At 37.1% G+C, this 19,123-nt stretch overlaps 1 long non-coding RNA gene across 1 annotated transcript; it reads right to left on the reverse strand.

Annotated features, from left to right (window-relative positions):
- Nucleotides 1-11,853: 11,853 nt before the first annotated feature.
- LOC132303169 (uncharacterized) lies at nt 11,854-13,935 on the reverse strand. The gene is made up of 2 exons (XR_009481103.1): nt 13,592-13,935; nt 11,854-12,050 (listed from the first exon to the last, which is right to left on the reverse strand). It is a non-coding gene; the product is annotated as an uncharacterized LOC132303169 (long non-coding RNA).
- Between the last annotated feature and the right edge of the window lie 5,188 nt (nt 13,936-19,123).

The raw sequence follows: 19,123 nt of genomic DNA on the forward strand, positions 1-19,123 counted from the left end.
CGTGCCACGAGATCCCACGCGCTTGCACTCGCTGGTGGGAGCTTAAAGCGCGTGCCACGCGCTCCCATGCGCGGGCACGTGCGTCTGGTAATTGCCAGCGCGTTTTACGCGCTGGCACGCGCTTGTTGGCACCGCAATCTTCGGCGCGTGCAGCTCACGCGCACTCTCATTAGGTACACCTGTAGTTCTTCATCTCCGCGTCACATGGGATTATTTTTGGCTACCATCGTTTAATCCAAGGGCCGCTGATCCAGTTGCACGGAATGCTGATGTACCACGCCACACCGGATCGGCCGGCCATTTTCCGAAGCCGCACTTTGCCACGGGCGGCGCTCCAGCTGCCGGAAAATGCCGAAAAAATTCCAGAAAATTATTTAAAATCCCAGAAAATTAAAATTAAACTCAAAAAATTCCAGAAAACTCTGAAAAATTCTGAAAAAAAATCTAGAAAATTGCTGACACCTAATTTAACCCTTTTGGACTTTCTTGAAGCTTTATAGTATCCTTTGATGAAGATTACATGGCTTTAATAAATATTTACAATTTGAAATACAATGAAAAAAATTAAATTACATCATTGAACTTTCAAACGGCTAAATCAAAACCTTAATTACATTCATCCAAAGATAAAATTACATTCAATTAACCTATAAGCTTCATCCATGGCCCAATTATACATCATCATTTATTCACAATTATACATACATTATCATGTATCAATATATATCAACATATTAAATCATACATCAATAAATATATATTTATACATATATAATTTGGATCCATGAATGATGATTTTGATAAAAACATGGTCTTTAGTAATGAATCAAACCATGCTCTGATACCACTATTGGGAAATGTGCAAGTTTTAAAAACTTTCTGAGGGTTTTTCATACATAGATCTTGATTCATCACATAGAGACAAGTTTTATGCAAAAATAAAATATGATGTATAATTCAATTGATAAATTGAAACTTACATCAAGGTTTGAGTAAACCTTAGATCTCTCCTCTAAAGTGAATGTTCTCACTTATTGTAGATTCCTTTTGCTAGACACATTTTCCATGGATCTCCATCTTCTTGGTAATGGTCTTGCCTTTAGGAATCACTCATAAGCCTCCATGAATAACCTTAGAAAAATAGTCTTATGGGAGCCTCCATTAGATGAGAAAGCAAACCCAAAAATCTAAACAGAGAAAAAATATATTCCTTTTTCTTTTCTTCCAAAAAATCTCCTCTAAAATATACATGAACCCATGTATATATAGACAACATAAAAATCGACGCATCACCAACTTAAGCCCTCCCTCATCCTTGGACCACCACCATCGACACATCCATCAGATTGGTTCACTGGGTTATATGGATGGATATAAAGAATGATACTGATTTTAAAGTTTAATCTTGTGAGGATATGGTAGAATCACATAGGATGAACATGGAAGGGATATAAACCAACAATATACAAACATGGAATTTGTGGGGATCGATTACAAACCCATCGAAGTATTTCCAAATCTCTCTCCTTTCAGACTCTTAGTTCTCTTGCCGTGCTTTGACTTCTTTCTCCATCCCTAATTTCTCAATTCTCTGAACTCCTTTGTTCTCAATTCATTCCTAACTTTTACGCACAAATTTGGAGCTGTCGTTCAGACCCGTCCGTTGTATCTCAGCAAACCCATGACGACCCTCTCTCTTCTTTCCCTCTCTACACATATACATATATATGTATATATATAGGCACACACTCGTATACATACATATATAAACATGCATATACATATATGAATACAATTATACAAACATGACTATACGCACCAAACCATGGCCACTATTCCCCGATCTTCATCACCTAATTTGTTAAAACCCCCCAGAAAAAAACTCCAGCCGATGAACATGCCGAGACAACCACCAAGGAGGAGGAGGGAGGAAAGTGGCATATTTGAGAGAGAAAGAGAGAGAGAGATGAGCTAAGAAGGAAAAGAAAAAGGAGAAAAAAGGGGTTAAGCCTGAATAGATGGGCGATACCTGTCTTTAAATTTTGGACAGGTGGTGAAATTCTATAGGACCACCTTAACAGGTAGGATAAAGTTCATCTAATTTGAATTGGACACAAATACTATTCTTTTTTTCTTTTTTAATGTCTACTTCTGTAACGACCCGAGTTTTCTTCAACCCGGTGGGTAAGTGATGAACCAAGAATTGACCCGTTAACGGATCCAAAATGCGGATGTGGAAGATAAACTATAGTCATTTGAGATATAAATCATCTCTAAGATACCAATATGACATACCATGAGGTCACGGAAGCTAAAGAGAACAAAAGAAGAAACTAGAGTTAAAACGGATTAAATCGGTCAAACATAGGCAAAATAGTCAATTCACAATTAAAAGGAGAAATTTGACTCTAAAAAAGTCAAACAAGGTGAATACAACCTTATCTGACCATTTCCTAACATTCCAAGTGGTTCTAAGAACTATGGGTAAGAATCCCACAAAAATGCCCTTTCCCGGTTTAAGCGAAAACTGACCCCACCTCACCAAAACATGGATATCTCTCATTGTGTTTTGAATCTGAGGATGGTATTAGTACCATTGGGAAGCTTACTAAAAATCCTTGAGTTTAGGCTCAAGAATGACCCCATTTGGATTAGAAATGAAGATGTTATTACCCTTTGAAGTTGGAAGAAATGTGCTGAAACTCAACAAAAGCTATGCTTGGTTTCTTGCTATTTCGGTTGACCAAAATGGAGTTTCAGACTACCGAAATGGACATGCTGAGAGCTGAAATCATGAAGAAAAGGTGCTTGCTACTTCGGTAGACCGAAATAAAGGTTCGGTCGACCGAAGTGACTCTTGAACAGTAGATTTGGCTACTGGAATTGAGTTTTACTGTTCAAATACAAAACCATTAACCATCGGTCGACCGAAATGGAGTTTCAGTCGACTGAAACACCTCGAAAACCTGCTGAAAAAGCTGCTAAATGCATAAAGTGCTAAGGTTCAATCTATGCTTTGAATTTCTATGATGACTTAGTCCAAAAATGAAGTTTAAAACTAATTTTCATGAGGATTCAAGTGTGTGAACATACTCACAACCTAGATATGAATGAATGAATACAAAACATTGGCTCATGGCCTCATACACTTCATTTACATAATTTTCATATGTTAAACCTCCAATTTAGCTAAAGTATGATTTTAAGGCAAATTAATGCACCAACTGAATACAAATACTAAAGGAAACATGTTTGGCTCTTGGCCATATTACAACACATCCATAGAGCATCAAAAGGTATACTTAAGTGTACATTACATATTTTGGACAACAAATACATATTTTGTCATACTAAGCAAAATGGAACAAGATATGCTAACATGTGCATATTCTAGCATAGCAAAAATACTCCAAGAAGTCTAGCAGGTCTATGATTGTTGTGCATCCCACAATATTGCTTCTTTACCTAAAAAACATCCGGTAACTTCAGGGTGAGTAAACAAGTTTACTCGTAGGGAATGAGCATACACAAGTTTAACATATTACAAAGTTTGCAATTTGATATAATTCAATCCATGCTATTAAAGTGACATTAAAACTTTCAACGTAGCATGATGAGATGTAATTTCACAAAGTTAACAACTTGGAATTTAAATGCGAAATCAAACCAAAGTGGATACTTGGATATTGCTCGAATTAAAACCATACTCTTGAGATCACTTTAGGGCTATTAACCCATGGGTACCTTTCCCCTAGTGACACTATAGTGTAGGGAGCTCTCTATCTCCCGTACTAGAACTAAGTCCTAGCCAAGTCATGTTCTTGATAATATCCCAAGTTTCCAAAATCAACAAGTAGAGCGACAAGTCATGATATGTGATAAAACACAACAAGATCCATGAATTGAATGACTAAATAATTAGAACAATAAGATAGAAATTAATTAAACTAATTAAGTAATTTCTCTAGATTTCAAGAGTTGTCCAAATTATTCCAATTAAATATATGACAAGTAGTAACTCATGGACATGCTATATATCAAGTTAAAAATGGAATTTAAGCATGATACAATTAAGTAGAATTTAAATCAATTAATTCATTTATTTCTTATTTCAATACAAGACATGCATACAACATGGATATCACTACAAGAATAATTAAATCACTTGAAAAATAAATTATAACACCCAACCTCAATAGAGAATTGAATCTCTATAATCCTATGCAACAAGCTCAAAATGGAGAACCAAGCTAGGTTTTATATAGAGGAGAGTGAGAGGATACTATTGTATTCCAAGTTCAAGGTTCTAAGGTGATGGAAGGTTATCAAAATGAAGCTCAAAGCTTTAATTCAAGCTTAGCTTCAATGGAGATTTCTTAAGGTTCTTGGAAGAAATGTGGTGAATCAATTAAAATGTACTAGAAAACCTTAAGTAAAAGTGGTGGGGATCTCCACTCACTAGGTGCTCTTGCATTACCTCTCACACGCACACTTCCAAGACTAATTGTGAAGCCTACACTTGTAATGAATCTAAGTGAGCTTCCAAGATCAAATATTGAGCCTACACTTGTCAACTATCTATGCTAACATGTATTCCAATCCTAGGCCAACAAATGGTTGAATCTCCACCCTCCATGTGTCAAAGGATTAAGCCTACAAGTGACTTCACTACAAAATCAACCAATGGCGCCTTAGGAAAGTGACACTTGTCATATTTCTGGAAATTGCAAAAAGGTCCTTTTTGAAAATGTCTTCCAAATAAAATTGCTAAATGGTCCCTAAGGCAAAAAATAATTACTTTACTTAATTACCCAAAAACCCCTCAAGTTATGGATAATTACAAAAAGTCTTGTTTTTAAGCCCTTTACAAGAGAAGTAAGCATTTAACATGGTTTTCTACAAAAGTGAAAATGTAGATATCATGGAAATGAAATATAATGGATGTATGCAAAGCCGGAATCAAATCCTATCATAAAAAAGTGAGGTTATGCAAGGAAAAATGAAAAAAAAAAATGACTAAAGGACGAAATAGGGAAAAGACGAAAAAAAATGAATTTACCAAAAATGAAAATGAGGGAAATTTCTAGGTCGTTACAACTTACCCTCCTTAAAGGGATTTCATCCTTGAAATCGAATCATACTTGAAAGAGAGAACAAATGGGGATACCGAGAGTAAACCTCCTGCTCGAGCTCCCAGGTAGCCTCCTCAACGCCATGATGTCTCCATAAGACCTTAACCAATGGAATGGTCTTAGTCCGCAAGACCTGTTCCCGTGAATCAGGAATCTGGATTGGACCTTCCTCGTAGGTCACGTCCTCATCAACTACAACATCTATCCATCGTAAAACATGTGATGGATCCGGTTCGTACTTCCTCAGCATAGAGACACAAAAGACGTCGTGAACCCTATCTAGGTCTGGCAGCAATGCTAAACGATAAGCAACTTCACCGACGCGTTCCAAAATCTCAAATGGCCCAATGAACCTAGGAGACAACTTGCCAGTCTGTCGAAATCTCAGAAGTCCCTTGCGTGGAGAAATCTTAAGAAAGACATAGTCTCCTACCTCAAAAGACAAGGATCGTTTCCTCCTGTCGGCGTAATTCTGCTGTCTGCTTTGTGCGGTAACCAACCGCTGCCGAATCAACTTGATTTTCTCTGTAATCTCAATGACGATGTCGGGACCCAAGGCAATGGTATCACCGACCTCGGTCCAACAAACTGGAGATCTGCAAGGCCTGCCATACAATGCCTCAAAAGGTGCCATGCCAATACTGGCTTGGTAACTGTTGTTGTAGGCAAACTCAACCAAAGGAAAGTAGTCCTCCCAACTACCACTAAAATCTAAGATACAAGCCCGTAACATATCCTCCAATACCTGAATGGTGCACTCTAACTGACCATCAGTCTGAGGATGGAATGCCGTACTAAAATGAAGCCCTGTATCGAGAGCCTCCTAAAAACTCTGCCAAAAATGAGATGTGAACCGCAGATCCCTATCCGAAACAATGGATACAGGAACCCCGTGAAGCTTGACAATCTGTCTCACATGCAGCCTACTCAATCTCTCTGCACTGTCTGTCACTGCCATAGGCAAGAAGTGTGCCGTCTTAGTCAACCTGTCAACTATGACCCAAATGGCATCATTCCCTGCTTGGGACCTCGGAAGTCCTGTCACAAAATCCATAGTGATATGCTCCCATTTCCATTCAACTACTGGTAATGGTTGTAATGATTCAGCTGGTCTCTGATGTTCTGCCTTCACTTGCTGACAAGTAAGGCATCGAGCCACAAACTGTGAAACATCCCGTTTCATGCCCTGCCACCAAAACTATCGCCGTAGATTGTGATACATCTTCATACCACCAGGATGAACTGCAAGTCGAGAGTGGTGAAAATCTCGAAGAACGTCTTCACGACAAGATAAAGGAACAAACATCATCCCCTTGTACCTGAAACCACCGTCTGAATGTAAGGTCCAACCCTTTACATTCTCGCCGCCTGAAATCCGAGCATGGATAGCCTTCATCTCCCTATTCTCTAACTGTGCCTCAATAACTCTGCTAACAAGATTCGGTTGAGCCACAAGGCTGAACAAAATAGCCAATGAAGCGTCCTCGTAAGACTGTAAACCAATATCTACAAGTTCTTCTAACATCTTCCATCTGTGAATGGAAATGCTAGGAAGAGTCCTCCGTCACTTCCTACTCAATGTATCGGCCACCATATTGGCCTTACCTGGATGGTGCTATAACTCAAAGTCATAGTCCTCCATAAACTCAACCCATCTGCACTGTCTCAAGTTCAAATCCTTTTGAGAGAAGAGATACTTGAGACTCTTATGGTCGGAGAAAACTTCAAACTTCTCCCCGTACAAATAGTGTGTCCACCCTTTTAGGGCAAAGATAACTGCTGCCAACTCCAAATCATGTGTTGGATAGTTCAACTCGTGAGTCTTCAACTATCGAGACCCATAAGTAACTACCCGCTCTGTCTGCATCAAGACACAACCCAAGCCTTCTCGCGAAGTATCACAAAAGATCACATAACCCAAACCACGATCAGGAATGATCAAAACTGGAGCTGATGTCAACCTGACCTTCAACTCCTGAAAAGCAAACTCACAAGCCTCGTTCCATACGAACTTAACCCCCTTGCCGGTAAGTCGAGTCATAGGTGCCGCTAAATAAGAGAAATCCGGAACAAATCTCCGGTAGTAGCCAGCTAGGCCAAGAAAACTCCGAATCTCAAACACTGTCTACGGATGTTCCCAATCCATCACTGATTCGATCTTTGACGGATCTACTGCAACACCACTCCCTGACACTACGTGTCCAAGGAATTTCACCGCCGATAGCTAAAATTCGCATTTTTTGAACTTGGCATACAACTGATTATCCCTAAGGATCTGCAATACTGTCCTCAAATGATACTCATGTTCTTCTACCGAAGTTGAGTATACAAGAATGTCGTCAACGAAGACCGCAATGAACTGATCAAGATGGTCACTGAATACACGGTTCATCAAGTCCATGAAAGCTGCTGGAGCATTGGTCAAACCAAATGGCATCACTAGAAACTCATAATGTCCATACCGTGTGCGGAAAACGGTCTTGGATACATCCTCATCCTTAACCCTCAACTGATAGTAACCCGACCTCAAATCAATCTTCGAAAAGCATGTCGCTCCCTTCAATTGATTAAACAAGTCATCAATCCTAGGCAAATGATACCTATTTTTTATTGTGATGTGGTTCAGCTTGCTATAATGGATACAAAGTCTCAAGGACCCATCCTTCTTCTTCGCAAAAAGAATCGGTGCTCCCCAGGGTGAAGCACTAGGACGAATAAAGCCCTTAGCTTTCAAATCATCCAATTGAGCTTTAAGCTCATCAAGCTCTGCCGGTGCCATACGGTATAGTGCTATAGAGATGGGCGCTATACCGGGAATGACGTCGATGGCAAAGACAACTTCCTGAAAAGGGGGTAACTCTATCAGCTCCTCTGGAAAGACATCAACAAAATCCTCAACAACTGTTGGAAGAGCACAGCCCAAATAACTATCCTCATCGACTAGTAAACTAGCCAAGTAGGACCTGTGGCAAATCCAGTCACCAATACTGAAAATCATCGTCGAGTGGGAATCGCTCCGATCTCCCACGAAGTGAAAACGATCTCCCGTAGGAGTGCAAACAGACACTCACCCGCAGAAGCAATCAATTGTGGCATGAAAGAAAGACAACCAGTCCATCCCGAGAATGACGTCAAAGCCTGTCATATCGAAAATGATGAAATCGAACTCTAAAGTCCGCTCAGCTATCTCGATAGCATAATCCCGACAAACATGGTCTAAAAACACTAAGGAAACCATCCCACTGCGTGACCTCCAGACCTAAGGAATATGCAAATGATGCAGATCTGAATGAATGTGATGCACCTGTGTCAACAAGGACTCTAGCCCAAGAACTGAAGATTGGAAAAAAACCTCGAACTGTAGAAATCCCTGCGGAGGTATCGGCCTGTGGCAATGCATAAGCTCGTCCCTCAGCCCCTGAATGCTGAGAACTGCCCTGGTGGCCTAACTGATGTCCAGAAGTAGTAGGCGTAAGACCTCTACCCGGATAAGAACTAACTGGCAGCGCCACTGGTTGTGGTGCCTAAGGTACCCTGAAACCCGACTGAACAACTATAGACTGTGCTGGTGTGGCTTGTGAACCAGTGCCACCCTGTGCTCTGCTCCGTGGATGAGGGCAGTCCTTCCTCATGTGACCGGGCTACTTGCAATAGTTTGATAGTCCCCTGAAATCCTTTCGTCGAAGCTGTAGGCTTACTAGCCTATGATTGACTAGTCTGTGGCTGAAGCTGTGGACAACGAGGCTTGATATGCCCTGGCTGCTGACAATAGTGACAAATCACTCCCCGGGTTGATCCCGAAGATACAAGAACTGTGGGTGTAGACCAAGCCTGTTGTGCCTGTCCCTGAGTGTGTGAACTATCCCCGACCTTAGCCTTCTTCCACTGATTCCCAGAGGATGACGGAGTGTCACTGCGAGGCTACTTGTGTGTACCCCTGATCCATAACTTATTCCGTTCCTCTGCCTCAGCTAGCATGGCCCTCTGGACTATTTCTCTGTAAGTCCTCAAATCAAGTATTGAGACCCGTGACCTAATGTCAAGATGTAGTCCGTCCTGAAATTTCATTGCCCTAGCCTCATCTGTCGCCACCATGTCCTCGGCATAACGAGAGAGAGAAGTAAATCGTGTCTCATACTCAATGACACTCATAGTGCCCTGATAAAGACCTATGAACTGTATCCTCATCTCCAGCCTCATAGCCCTAGGAAAGAAGCGCTCGAAGAACAAACCTCTGAACTCATTCCAAGTCATCAACTCAATATTGTGGACATTGGTCATAGACCTCCACCAGATATTGGCATCTCCTATGAACATAGAGGCTGTCAAGGAGATCCTCAATCGGTCTGTAGGCACTGCTATGCTATCAAGCTTGCGTACCATAAGATCTAGCCATGCCTCCGAAGCAAGTGGATCCATACTCCCTGTAAACTGGTCGATCTTAACCCTCTGTAACTTCATGAAGTAATCCAATGCCTCATTAACAATTGGTGCCGGTGCTGGTGCCAGTACTGGAATTTGCATCCTTGCAATATGCTGACAAAACATCTGCTGAATGGACTCTGACATCCCCAGAGCCACTCCTTGTGCGATCTGCTCTTCATAAGTCGGCGCTCGTTGTGGATTAGGAACCGTGCCATGAACTGGAATCCTTGGCCTTCCTGGACCCCTCGTAAACTCGGTGTCATCCACCTGTTCCTCAATGCCCTAACGCGAAGACTCTCCACATGTGACAACCATGATGTTAAACGTACGAGAAGAAAGAGGTAAAAAATGACACAAGTTATCATGACCGAATGCAACTCATGCTATGAATGCACGAAACAAGAAGCATGTCAATATATGTGACATATAGTCATGCTAAAGCAGGTAAGCATATACAACATGCTAAATAAATACTGAAAACTTTTAGGCACTTAAATACGTAAACACATACACATATTATCAAACTAAGTATGTAAACATATTATAATACTAAAACATTTTATCAAGGCATATGAATAAAATCAAAGTACACCAACAAAAACATGATATGCACCCAAAACCCGTCGTCCTAAGGTTTTCGAACCTAGGAGCTCTGATACCACTTGTAACAACCTGGGTTTTCTTCAACCCGGTGGGTAAGTGATGAACCGAGGATTAACCCGTTAACGGATTCAGAATGCGGAAGCGGAAGATAAACTATAGTCATTTGAGATATAAATCATCTCTAAGACACCAATGTGATATTCCATGAGGTCACGGAAGCTAAAGAGAACAAAAGAGGAAACTAGAGTTAAAACGAGTTAAATCCGTCAAACAAGGGCAAAGTGGTCAATTCACAATTAAAAGGAGAAATTTGACTCTAAACAACTCAGACAAGGTGAATACAACCTAATCTAACCATTTCCTAACATTCCAAGAGGTTCTAAGAACTTTGGGTAAGAATCCCACAAAAATGCCCTTTTCCGGTTTAAGCGAAAACTGACCCAACCTCACTAAAACATGGATATCTCTCACTATATTTTGAATCTGAGGATGGGATTGGTACCATTAGAAATATGACTAATAATTCTTGAGTTTAGGCTCAAGAATCACCCCATTTGGATTAGAAATGAAGAAGTTATGACCCTTTGAAGTTGGAAGATCAGTGCTGAAACTCAACAGAAGCTATGCTCGGTTTCTTGCTATTTTGGTCGACCGAAATGGAGTTTCGGACTACCAAAATGGACATGCTGAGAGCTGAAATCATGAAGAAAAGGTGCTTGCTGCTTCGGTAGACCGAAATAAAGGTTCGGTCGACCGAAATGACTCTTGAATAGTAGATTTGGCTACTGGAATTGAGTTTTACTGTTCAAATACAAAACCATTAACCATCGGTCGACCGAAATGGAGTTTCGGTCGACTAAAACACCTCAAAAACCTACTAAGCAAAATGAAACAAGATATGCTAACATGTGTATATTCTAGCATAGCAAAAATACTCCAAGAAGTCTAGCAAGTCTATGATTGTTGTGCATCCCACAATATTACTTCTTTACCTGAAAAACACCCGGTAACTTCGGGGTGAGTAAACAAGTTTACTCGTAGGGAATGAGCATGCACAAGTTCAACATATTACAAAGTTTGCAATTTGATATAATTTAATCCATGCTACTAAAGTGACATTAAAACTTTCAACGTAGCATGATGAGATGTAATTTCACAAAGTTAACAACTTGGAATTTAAATGCGAAATCAAACAAAGTGGATACTTGGACATTGCCCAGATTAAAACCGTACTCTTGAGATCATTTTAGGGCTATTAACCCATGGGTACCTTTCCCCTAGTGCGCACTATAATGTAGGGAGCTCTCTATCTCCCGTACTAGAACCAAGTCCTAGCCAAGTCATGTTCTTAATAATATCCCAAGTTTCCAAAATCAATGAGTAGAGCACCAAGTCATGATATATGATAAAACACAACAAGATCCATGAATTAAATGACTAAATCATTAGAACAATAAGATAGAAATTAATTAAACTAATTAAGTAATTTATCTAGATTTCAAGAGTTGTCCAAATGATTCCAATTAAACATATGACAAGTAGTAACTCATGGACATGCCATGTCACGCCCCTAGACCGTAGTCCGGATTGTGAACACAACACACAAATAATCACAGTCTCAAAATCACTGAATATCCCTGTAATCTGTCTGAACCACACATCCACCTATCTATTTCTCTTTATAAAATCAAGATTGAAAATAAATAGATAAGATGCAAATATTAAAACTTTAAAGTTTTAAAGTCTGAAAGAAAATTTAGTACATGCCAGGAAAATTCTAGGAAATATAATACAAAACATAGTCTATTATGTGGAATATAACACAACAACACCAGCCCGACTCTGGCTATAGCTGAGGAGGAACACCCTCCACACCATCCATGCTATGACCTGAAAAGATTTGAATAAGATAGGAATGAGCAACTACAGCTCAGCAGGAATTGCTTAAAGCGCACTCCTTAATACCTCCGTGAATCCAAACAAAGAATAGATAAAGGATAATGGGATCATATAAACTCGGGAAAGAAATAATGTCATGTAGGATAATAAAATGAAGTGTCATGCAATGCGGATGCTAATGCTAATGCCACAGACACTTCTCACTTCCCAAAATCCAATTTCCATTACAAAAAGTTAATGTAATCCGGCCAGAGCTGCTCCCTGTACCACGAGAAGAGAATTGATCATCTATTCCTGATCCAAGGTAACTCCTTGTAATCATTTGGGGCCTAGTGACACAATTATGTGTAGGCAACTCCTACGTCTTCTCTAGATTTCCATAACTGCACAGATAAGGCAACTCCTTATCCGGTTTTGAAATCATTGAATCAATCCCACTTTCCTAACTCACGGATACAAGGCACCTCCCTGTTATCCGGTTTTCAAAATCATTTTACTGAACTTTCACTTCCTTTTTCCATTCTAACCTTAACCCCATGACCATGCAAGATGAATGCACATTTGTGTCATGTTCCAAAGTTTCTAAACAGTAAACAGTTCACATGCAGCATGTTACTTCCATCTTTGAAAATTCATAACAAATTCAATTATAAGTCAAGGCTAAACAATAAGCAGTTCACATGCAGCATGTTACTTCCATATTTGAAAATTCATAACAAATTCAATTATAAGTCAAATTGAGTGATTCCAAAGCCTAATGAAAGCTTAAACAATGTACTTTGAGAGTGTCAATTTAGTTTAACAAAATCCCTTCCCAATTGGAACAGTTTTGACCTAAAAGTTCGAACTAAAATCTGCCAGAAACTGATTTCCAGCCTGTAGCTTCCATCTTTGAAAATTCATAACAAATTCAATTCTAAGTCAAATTGAGTGAGTCGAAAGCCTAATGAAAGCTTAAACAATGTACTTTGAAAGTGTCAATTTAGTTTAACAAAATACCTTCCCAATTGGAACAGTTTTAATTCACAATTTCGAAATAAAAATTCGTCAGACACTGATTTCCAGCCTGTAGCTTCCATCTTCAAAAATTCATAGTAAATTCAATTTTCGTCCAAATGGAGTGAATCCAAAGGCTACTGAAAGTTAAAAGACTATATTTTTAAGATAAAATTTTATTTCATCAAAATACCATACCATCTAAAGCAAGTTTGATGAAAAAAACTCGGACATAATCTGCCCCAACCCAGAATGCCCAGCAAGAACCCTCTAACTTCAAAAATTCATGGTAAATTCATTTCTCAACCAATTTATGTGAAACCAATTCTCAATGAAAGCTAATTCACTATATTATCATAATATCAAATCATCTCTGCATGATAAATTACGAATTTATATGAATTAGAGCAAAATAGCAGCATGCAATTTCAGCCAAGCAGTTTCAGCATCAGTTTAGGTTGTTTATACACTTTGCAACTCAAATTGAAAGAGATAACTCACTAAAGGCAAAGGAATTGAGGGTTAGACAATCCTACCTCAAGGGAAGCTTGAACACTTGCTCAACAATTCATAGCCACACCAAAAATGGATCAAAATCAGCAACTAGAAGGTGAAGAACACTTTCCTTCTTTGTTTACAACCAAAACTCTCTTCTTTTAACACCACTTTCCAAACCCAGCAACAAAAGAAATGGACTCAAGTTTGATATCAAAAGAACCCTCACTATCTAAGAAATATTTTTCCTTCACAAAGCCCCATCAAAATCCCAACATAAAGCTTCCAAAATTTAGCTTAAAATGTATCACTATGGAAAGGAAATAGAATGCACGAAAATTGGGTTTTGCTAAAATGGTTTCTAAGAACAAAACACTAGGCATACTATATGTTATAAAATGAATGGATATGGTGCAACCACGTACACCTACACATGTCATTCCCTCCATGGATCAAAACCAAAATCATAAGAAATGACTCAAAAGTTCTTTTATTTCTTACTAAATACCATTCATGCCATTTGCATGATAAAAGTCAAAAATATCCTTTCACAACTAAACAAATGCCAATTATGTTATTTTGCATAGTAAAAGTCTACTTTGCCCTTGATCAAATTATCAAATACCATGTATTCCATTTGTAAAACAAAAAGTTCATAATGCCCTTTATGAAATACTAATTGACAAATATGCTATTTGCATAATATAGTCTATAATATTTCTTAACACATAATGATGTTTATTCACATTTGCAAAATAGTCATATTTTTGACAATAAAAATAAAATGCATGAATGCTAAAATGTTCGAAAAAATGATAAAAATGCAGGTCTTCACATGCCAATATCAAGTCAAAAATGTAATTTAAGCATGGTATAATTAAGTAGAATTTAAATCAATTAATTCATTTATTTCTTATTTCAATACAAGACATGCATACAATATGGATATCACTATAAGAATAATTAAATCACTTAAAAAATAAATTATAACACCCTTACCTCAATAGAGAATTGAATCTCTATAATCCTATGCAACAAGCTCAAAATGGAGAACCAAGCTAGGTTTTATATAGAGGAGAGTGAGAGGATACTATTGTATTATAAGTTCAAGGTTCTAAGGTGAGTGGAAGGTTATCAAAATGAAGCTCAAAGCTTTAATTCAAGCTTAGCTTCAATGGAGGTTGTTGCCCAAGAATTGACTCTAGAGGGGAGGTGAATAGAGTCAATGCCAAACAATGGATAATTTTCGCAATATATAGAAATACAATTTCTATTCAACAATTTAAGTAATTATGCAATAATCAAGATATGAGATCAAGATATGGAATAAGCAATTAAAGCATAATTATAAGAGAGATGAGGGAAGAGAAATTGCAAACTATAACACGGCGATTTTTGCGAGGTTCGAAAACTCCTACTCCTCGGCTCAAGATCCCTCTTGAGACTTCCCAATCCAATATAGCTTCTCCTTGCGGGTGGAGAGCAAACCTTTACATGAAGCAAGACCTTGCTTCTTTTCCTTGCTAGGAGAACACCCTTCTCCTAGGCTTCTTTTGGGTCACACCAACCCTTACAAGTTTGTAGAAAAGATTGTAATTGAAATACAAGATTGAATCTCTCTTAAGATAGATATACAAGTGCAAGCTCACAAGAAATATCTCTCAAAGATTGACGTACAAACTTTAGCTCTCAACTAGAGTATATATGAATATAAGTGAAGCTCAAACTCTATAAATGATATGAATGAGAGAAGATGATATAAGTGAAGAATGTAAGCTTTTATAATCTCTCAAGTGAATAATAGAGCAAAAACTCTGAAGATTAAAGTAAGAGCAAAAGCCCTTTTAATCTTTGCTAGAATCTCTCAAGATAGAATAAGAGTGAATGAGAGAGATGAAGAGAAGATTGGAGAACAAAAGCTCTCTTTAATGCAATATGATGTCTTTCAAATGATGTCTCTTAGTTATTAAGACATTCCCCACTCTGTTTATAGAGTTTCCAAGCTCAATATAGCTGTTGGGAGTGGAATGCACGAGGGTCGAGTAGAATAGAGCCGTTACAATTTGAATCTGCAGATCTGTGACCAAACCGGTTGACATGTGGATAAACCGATTGACATCTTGGCCTGAACTGGTTGATGTATGTTCCAAACCGGTTGACATCTACTACATAAACCAGTTGATGTATTTGCAAACCAGTTGACATCTTCTTCATAAACCAGTTGATGTATGTGCAGACCAGTCGACATAAATAAGCTTCAAATTGAAATTTGCTACTGCTTAGATACCCGTTGACATGAGCTTAGTAGGCGTCGACATGAACAAGCTTCCTCTTGAAATTTTGCTATTGGACATAAAAGAGCATAACTTCAAATGGACATAACTCGGTCCATTTAACTCCAAATGAGGTGAAATTTAAGTCTAAATTCATTGCCTTAAAGTCATCTTTCTAATGCCTTCAGCTTTACTCAAAAATTCCAACCGCCGAAATGGTTATAGCCGTTTTAGTGCAACCTGGTCAGAAATCTCGCAGACCAGGATCAGCCACCTTGTGATGGTTATATCTCACTCAATTCAAAACCTTTTTAGGTGAAATTTGAGTCTAAATTCAAGGGCTCGAAGTCAGCTTTCCAATGCCACTGACCTTACTTAAAAATTTCAACTACAAAAATAGTTATAGCAGTTTTAGTAAAGGCTGGTCTGGAAATTTTCTGGGCTGAAAATTGCTTCTTATGAAATATCCATCTTTCTAGCACCTAGGACTTTGATGAATTGTTCAATTCAGTTCAAGTCCAATTTCTAAGAGTCTAGGGACATATGAAGATGATAAATTTCATGTGTATTATGTCCTAGAGATATTTACCAAATTATGGCAACAAAGGCTTTAAAGTTGAAAAATGAATTTCAATGCATTTTCCTTTTCTTTTTAGAGACCAAAATAAATATTATGATTAATGTGCATGGTCCTTGAATTTCTAGGTTAAGTGATGAGTTCTTTCAATGCTTAAAAAGGCTTGAACTAACTCACTCTTTAGTAAAGACTCCACATGTCATATGTAATGAAGTTCATAGTCTATTGCTAATAAATATATGAATGATAATGATGATATGCATGATCCTATAAAGATGAGCTTCAAATAGATTCATAAATACGTTGACATTGAATCCTAAACACTCACCATCCTATCTACCCCTTTCTTCATGCTTTGTCTATGATCGTGTAGGCTTTTAGGTAGACTCGCTTTCTTCCTTTCTTTGAGTTGCTTTCTTGCTCATTGTAGTCCAAGTTATCTTTGGATGGACTTTGCATTTGGTTCCTTGCAACTTCAAGTTCCTTTGACTCCTTTACTTTCCATAGATGTGATCTTGAGTAATGGAATACTTGTAATGGTCTTTATGATCTTCATTGAGGTTCTTCTTTGAATGTGAATCATCTACAACACCCAATGTGAACATTAGTCCATAAACACCATTAATAGTTTGTTATCATCAAAACACCTAGATTGTCATTGGATAAAATCCTTAAGGTCAACAGAGATTTCTTAAGGTTCTTGGAAGAAAGGTGGTGAATCAATTAAAATGTACTAGAAAACCTTAAATAAAAGTGGTGGAGATCTCCACTCATTAGGTGCTCTTGCACTACTTCTCACACACACACTTCCAAGACTAATTGTGAAGCCTACACTTGTAATGAATCTAAGTGAGCTTCCAAGATCAAATATTGAGCATACACTTGTCAACTATCTATGCTAACATGTGTTCCAATCCTAGGCCAATAAATGGTTGAATCTCCACCCTCTATGTGTTAAAGGATTAAGCCTACAAGTGGCTTTACTACAAAATCAACAAATGGCACCTTAGGAAAGTGACACTTGTCACATTTCCGGAAATTGCAAAAAGGTCCTTTTTAAAAATATCTTCCAAATTAAATTGCTAAATGGTCCCTAAACCGAAAAATAATTACTTTACTTAATTACCCAAAAACCCCTTAAGTTATGGATAATTACAAAAAGTCTTGTTTTTATGCCCTTTACAAAAGAAGTAAGCATCTAACATGGTTTTCTACAAAAGTGAAAATGTAGATATCATGGAAATGAAATATAATAGATGTATGTAAAGCCGGAATCAAATCCGAGCGCAAAAAGTGAGGTTATGCAAGAAAAAACGAAAAAAAAAAAATGACTAAAGGACGAAATAGGAAAAAGACGAAAAAAATAAATTTACCGAAAAAGAAAAGGAGGGAAATTTCCGGGTCGTTACAGCTTCAAAGGCCGAGGTGATAAAATAGTCATTCAAAGTTTTTCCTTTTGTACATTTTTTATGGTTGGTATTGAATTCTTATATCACAATATTTAAATATTCAATACAATTTTTATATTATTTTAATAAACAAAGTTATAAAAGATATGAAAACATCTTAATTAAAAACAAATCTTTTTATACTTTTCTTTTCTTCTTCTTCTTCTTCTTTTTTTTTTTTTTTTAACAAACACAACTTATAAACAAAGAGTTTCATCAAACACCAGCTCTTAATTTTTTATTTTATTTTTATGTATTCTTTATTTCATAGTCATTATATATATATATATATATATATATATATATATATATATTGTGAATTTTGCTAGTACTATTATAAACGTGTAAGACATTTTTCCTATTTGCATACTTTTTTATATAATTTTTAAAATAAATAATATTTTTCATGAAACTAAATCATATCTTCTATGTCCAATTAGACTTATTTTTCCAAAATTCAAACACCTCTTCAATTACCTATTTAAACTAAATCACCTCTTTAATTAATTAAAATTTAACAACCCTCTTCAACTTGAGATTATAACAACATGTAAAAAAAAATGACATTATGACACTATAAATATATTAAAATAACAAATAAAAAATATATAAAAAATGTTTGTACTTTACCCCAAAAATTAATAAAGTCATTGATACAAATTTTAGTAGATTTTGATATGCTGTATTTTTTTTTTTTTTTTTTTTTTTTTTTTTTTTTTTTCACACTTACAAAAAGTAAGAATACATTGTCGTTTATGGAAGAGAAATTATACCTCAGTTTCTACGCAGGGGCCAAATGTGAAAAAGATCTAACTCTCAAATGTTTGTTTAATGGCACCTTTTCATGGATGCCAAAGTATTGATTGTGACTCAATTTTATTTTATTTTATTTATTATTATTATTATTATTTTTTTTTTGCATTGATAATATAATATATGGACTTCAATTTATTTCATTACTTCGGATTCATTACATATATATATATATATATATATATATATATATATATATATATATTTGTTTTTAGATGTCTTTTTTTTTTCCTCACTATTTTTTATCAGTTTTTATTTCCAAGTGGTTTTTTATTATTAATTTTTTTTTTGGTTGGTATGCACATTTTATTATTATTTTTTTTTCGAGAGATGTGAAGATTCAAAGCCGGCCTTCCAAAGACAATGAGAACAACCCAATTACCAGGCTACCAAGGAATTCACAGAAGAAGCTATCATCAATAGAGGAAGGATACATGTTTAAAAAATTTATTTCGAAGAAGA

Source organism: Cornus florida, unplaced genomic scaffold (genome assembly GCF_030987335.1).
Source record: "Cornus florida cultivar Cherokee Brave unplaced genomic scaffold, ASM3098733v1 CherokeeBrave_3.0.0_Hap2_Chr04, whole genome shotgun sequence".
Classification (NCBI taxonomy): Eukaryota; Viridiplantae; Streptophyta; class Magnoliopsida; order Cornales; family Cornaceae; genus Cornus; species Cornus florida.